The 6375-nt window shown below is 30.5% G+C and overlaps 1 non-coding gene across 1 annotated transcript; it reads left to right on the plus strand.

The window, feature by feature from the left end:
- The first annotated feature begins 6049 nt into the window (after nucleotides 1–6049).
- Nucleotides 6050–6152, plus strand: LOC131828410 (U6 spliceosomal RNA). The gene has a single exon (XR_009352421.1). It is a non-coding gene; the product is annotated as a U6 spliceosomal RNA (small nuclear RNA).
- The last annotated feature ends 223 nt before the right edge of the window (nucleotides 6153–6375 follow it).

Here is a 6375-nt window from a genome sequence, read left to right on the forward strand (position 1 = left end):
GAAGAAATAACTAACCCAGGTTTGAAAGAAAAGGGACAGACTTTCTATGGAATTAATATTTAATTAAAGCTCTAAAGGACAAAAATACAATAGAGCAAAATTCTATATACCTAATGACGCTGATATACTTAATGAAAGTTCATAAACAAGTGTGGGTAGCAAAGAGTGTGTGGGAATGTTGGTAAGAACAGTGGGGAAGAGTCATCCCTGAACATGTTCTTAAATGAAGCAATTCTTGTGTTGTTTTAAAGGGTAAATTGGAGTTTGCCTAAGTGATTAGAGAAGGATGCCTCGGCTTATGGAAGTTCAAAGCCATAAAGATGTGATAAACTACTGCAGATATTTTCATGTATATTTGTTGTTGCTTCTAGTAATGGTGATCTAAAAACTCTTTCTTAAGACAACTAAAAATCCAGACAAAATAGCTTTTAAAGTTAAAAATATCAGAATGATTATAAAAATAAGGGAGGGATTACTGGGCCAAAATAGGAAATACAATGAGAGCCCAGAGATATATGCCCTGAAGCCATTTTAGCTATGAGAGCATTTGAAACTGCTAAAACACACTGAGCTGTGTTTTTAATAGACTCTTGATACTAGAGAAACAAAATTCAAAATCCAGCAGCAATCAAATTTGAGGACTTTGGTACAACCCAAATTTAAGTTGAGATCCCCAAAGCACAAGGAGAAGCAGAAATAAGACTATAGCCTACCTTGCCTTCTGTGTAAACTGAGAAAGTCAATCACTGAATTTGGAGTATGATTGTCTTGTAGAGTCTCAGATATAAGAGAAAATCCTGCCAAGGAGGACCATACCATTATTATAGCTCTTAATTATCCCTACTCAATAAGAGTTTCAAATATAATGTCTTGAACATAGCAAAATGGAACAAAGCACACAAAGAAAAACCATTAACAAGATTTGAAAGACAAAATGGGATTAAGTATGATGTTAAAATGATCAATAGAGATTGTAAAATGGCTTGATTACTCTGCTCAAATAAATGAGAGGGGAAGCAAATTGAACAAAAAATTGAAACTAAAAATGATATTGAGAAAGGTTTTATAAATGAACCAAATGGATACTCTAGAATTTAAAGATATGACAGCCAATTTAAGATACCACAGGGGTGCCTGGGTGGCTCACTTAATTAAACCTCCAATTCTTTGTCCTTTTTTTTTAACACCTTAATTTTATTTTATTTCTTTCATTTTGGCTCAGGTCATGATGTCAGGGTTGTGAAATAGAGCCCAGAGTTGGGCTCTGTGCTGAGCCTGGAGCCTGCTTAAGATTCTTTTCCCTTCTTTTTCTATCCATCCCTGCGCTCTCACTAGCTCGCTTTCTCTTGCTTGCAAATAAATAAATAGATAGATAGATGATAGATAGATAGATAGATAATAGACAAAGCAAAATAAAAGCAGATTATGAAAATAAATATAAAGATTTTGAAATGAAAACAAGTTCAAAATAAAATAGAGAAGACCTACACAGCTAAAAGTTCATTCAGAAAATCTACTATTAAAGAAGTCAGTATAACACAATGTTAAGATATCAAAAGATTTGAGCATGTACTGTACAGAAAGGGTAATCCAAATGGCCACTCATATATAAAAACTGTTTATCTTTATTATGAATCTGGAATTAAATTAAATTAAATTAAAAATAAATTAAAACCTAGAATGGCATACTATTACACACTTACCATATTGGGCAACAGTGAAAATGTCTTGCAAGAATGTGAAGGAATGACAGTGCACATAATAAAAACATATGAGGAAAGTTGGACAATATTTAGAAAACTTAAAAATTTAAAAAAAAAATTGGTCCATTCCTAGAAATACAACATGGAACTAAAGGAATATTTTCATCAGGATATGCAAACAGATGATTATAGTTATTTCATTCATAACGGCAGATCAGTAGTGGTATATTTGCACAATGTTACATTAAATAAGAGAGAATATTAACAAACTGGGAGGAGGGGCTAGGTTGTTATCATAAACAGATCTTCTATGGTGCTAATTATGTTCTATTTCTCAAAATCTTTAAGTTAAAAAAGTTTTGAAATTTATATCTAGATAGATAGATAGGTAAATGATAGATAGACAGATATGCCAGAAGCTGCAATGCTAGGCTAAGACCAGGCTTCAAAGGGCTTTTCTATTCTCTACTAAATACTTTAAACCATTCATTATATCATAGCTCAGTGTTCAAATCTCCATTTGTTTCCTCAGTTTCCTAATATTTATCTTAAGGTGACCTGATCCAGACTTTTGATCACCTTTGTCTAAATATTTCTATTTTAACAAAGTCCTTTTGAACACTCAGAGACTAAAACTTAGAAAAAGACTCTGATTGTTATCTCACTAGAGTGGAAAATATATAGTTACTCATTAACTAATGATATCCATGTCTACATTAGATCCATGACATTTTTATTTCTTGGGAGCTTTTGGCTAAATGAATTTTTTAAGCTTCCTTTAAATGGAGCTTTAAGCCATCGCCACATGAATAAAATTAAAGAACTAAATGAAAACAAGCCAAGTATTTACAGAGTAATTAGAATGTGCAGTGGAAAGAGTACAATTCTGAAATCATAAAGCCTAAATTAGTGTGATGCATCTTTACCAGCCATGTAATCATAAACCAGTTATCTAAATGTGTTAGCCTCAGTTTTTTCACCCATGAAATGGTGATGATAATACTTATTATGCAGAGTTGTTGTGTGGATGTAATGAAGCATGGAGCATGAGAGTCTCATATTCCATGCTAAAATGATAGCTATTTTTATACTTATAATAATTCTAATAATAGTAATTAAATTGTTCAAAATGATAATATTCATTTATATTGAGGCATTGTATTGACTATTCATAGACACATTTACCAAAATAAATTTCATTTTACTTTACCCCCTCTGAGGATATATATTCCCTAATTCAATATGAATCTCATTATGAATAATAATTATCATGATAAATATGCAGATTTTTCTTCTATTTATTTTTAGGGAAGTATCCTTTACTGTTGAACATAAAGAAACTTAAGCAAGTCTGTCTTATTCAAAATTTTCATGCTGCTTTCTTATGAAACTAGATTATAGAGTTGTATGAAATAAATTCATGCAGTTAAGACATTTATGTTTGGAAAACTGGGTGGTCAGTTTAGTATTTCAAAAGAAGATTTTAAATTTAAACCTTAAAACTGAGCTCTTTCAGCCTTATTTATAGACCATCCTTCATGCTTCATAAGTATTCCTTCATTGTAAACTAACTAATAGTGTTTGTCACAGTGTATATAACTACAATGGATTTTATATTCTATTATTTCAGAGTTAGTTGCAGTTTCTACTTCCTTAATTCCTTTTTTGAAAAATAGATTAATTCTACAAAAAGTTTTTTCGAGCTTTATTGAAAAATAATTGACATATTATAATTTGTAAATTTAAGAAATGATTTCTTATAACACTGCAAACTTTTAACATTGTGTAAATTCTGTACCATTTGATAAATTGGTATACATCTGTATTGCAATATAATCTACATAAAAATGTTAATACATCTACTATCTCATATAGTTGCCTCTGTTTTTTATGCATGTATTGTAAGGAATTTTAAGATCTACTCTCTTAGCAACTTTTATGTATATAGTACAGTAGAGATAAACTTCAGAGGTCTTGTGGGTTTTGTTCCAGACTGCCTCAATAAAGTGATTATCTCAATCAACTAAGTCAAATCATTATTATTTTTTTTGGTTTCCCAGTGCAAATAAAAAATTATGTTTCCCAGTGCATATAAAAAATAAACACTATACTGTACTGTTCAAAAGCATTATGTCTTTAAAGAAAAACAATGTATATACCTTAAGTAAACTAGTTCTGAGTTTTCAGTGGGTCATAATTACTGATCACAGATCACCATAACAAATACAATAATAATGAAAAAACTTGAAATATTGCAAGAATTACCAACATGTGACAGAGAGACACAAAATGAACAAATGTTTAGAAAAATGGTGGCAGCAGACCTCTTTTATACAAGATTGCTATAAACTTTCAACTTGTAAGAATGTGATATATGTAAAGTTTAATAAAGGGAAGCACAATAAAAAAGTATGTATATATTATTAACTATGATCATCATGCTGTACATTAGATCCCCAGAACTTTTTCATATTATAGTTGCAAGTTTGTGCCCTTTGACCACCTTATTCCACCCCAGGTTCACCTCTTGTCAACTCAACTCTAAGTTTCCATTAGTTTGCTTTTTCTTCAGATTCTGTATGTAAGGGATATCATAATACATAAATTAAAAAATATATATAAAATCTTTGAAATATTTCACTTAGTATAATACCTTCAAGATCCATCTATGCTGTTGTAAAAAGCAGTATTTCTTAATTTTTCATGGTTAAGTAGTATTCCATAGTATATATTTACCATACTTATTTTATTCATTCATCCATTAATGGATACTGAAGTTATTTCCATCTCTTGCTTAGAGTTAATAATTTTATAATGAACATAAGAGTGCAGATATGTCTTCGAATAGTGACTTCGTTTCCTTTAGATATATACCTAGAAGTGGGATTACTGAATCATATGGTAATTTTACTTTTAATAATATGAATAGTCTCCATACTGTTTTCCATACAAATTTATATCCCTATCACAGTGCATAAGTTCCCCATTTTCCCCAATATTTACCAAAATTTGTTAGTTTTAATTTTTTGGTAGTATATATTCTAATAGGTAGTAATATTGTGTTTTTCAGAGGTAAACAACAACATAATGAATTTGCCCTGAGTTTTTACATTGAGCACTTTTTAATGCTCCTGTTGGTCATTTATATAACTTTTTTGAAAAAAAAAGTCTATTGAGATCCTTTTGCTATTTTTTAATGATATATTTTTTTCTATTTGTATCTCTTGATTATTAACCTCTTTTCAGATATAAGATTTGTAAGTATTTTCTTCCATTCTGTGGATTGTGTTTTCATTCTCTCTCTCTCTCTCTTTTTTTTTTTTTTTTGGCAATGCAGAAACTTTAGTTAATGTAATACCATTTATTTATTTTTGCTTCTTTTGCTTGTGTTTTTGGCCTGGTATCCAAAAACTATTGGCAAGACCAATGTCAAGGAGAATTTTTCCTATGTTTTCCTTTAGGAAATTTAGTTTCATGCATCACATTTAAGTCTTTGATCTATTTCAAGTTAAGATTTATGAGTGATATAAGCTTCCAGTTTCATGCTGGTTTATGTGACTATTCAGTTTTAAATATCATTTATTGAACAGACTATCTTTACCCATTATATATGTTGGCCCCTGTCAAATATTAGGTGACTGTATGAAAGGATTTATTTCTGGACTCTCAAATCTGTTCTACTTGTTTATTGGTCTGTTTTTATACCAGTATACTTTATTGTTTTGAGCATGAGGGCTTTGTAGTATTGTTTCAAATCAAGAAGTGTAATTTCACTTCTTCATTCTTTCTCAGAACTGCTTTAATTATTTGTCTTTTATGGTCTCATATAAATTCTAGGATTCTTTACTTACTTCTGTAAAAAAATAATATTGGATTTATTAAAAGATTTTTTATTTATTTATTTGACAGAGAGAGATGACAAGCAGGCAGAGAGGCAGGCAGAGAGAGAAGAGGTAGCAGCTTCCTGATGAGCAGAGAGCCTGATGCAGGGCTCGATCCCAGGACCCTGGGATCATGACCTGAGCCGAAGGCAGTGGCTTAACCCACTGAGCCACCCAGGCACCCCTAACATTGGATTTTTGATAGGAATTGAATTTACAGATGGTTTTTGGTAGTATGGACATTTTAACAATGTTAATTCTTACCATTCATAAATATGAGCTATCTTTCCATTTATGTCTCCTTCAATTTCTTTATCAATGTCATAGTTTATGGGGTACATATCTTTCATCTTCTTAGTTAAATCTTATCCTAAGTATTTCATTAGTTTTGATGCTATTGTGAATTAGATTGTTCTCTTTATTTTTTCAGATAGTTCATCATTAGAGTGTTAAAATGCTCGTCTTGTGCTTACTTTGGCAGCACATATACTAAAATTGGAATGATGCAGAGATTAGCTTGATCACTGAACAAGGATGACATGAAAACTGGGAAGCATTCCATATTGGAAAAAAAAATGAAACAAAACAAAATTCTTGTCTTTTATATATTGATCTTGTATTTGGCAGCTTTACTAAATTTGTTTATTCAAAATTTTTTGTGAATTTTTTAGGATTCTTTTACATGTAAGTTCATGTTATTAAAAAAAAGAAAATTTTACTTCTTCCTTTTTTTTTTTCGAGTCTTTTATTTCTTTGTGTTCCTTGTTTCTCTGGCTAGGACATCCAGTACT

The sequence above is a fragment of the Mustela lutreola genome, chromosome 3 (assembly GCF_030435805.1).
Source record: "Mustela lutreola isolate mMusLut2 chromosome 3, mMusLut2.pri, whole genome shotgun sequence".
Lineage (NCBI taxonomy): Eukaryota > Metazoa > Chordata > Mammalia > Carnivora > Mustelidae > Mustela > Mustela lutreola.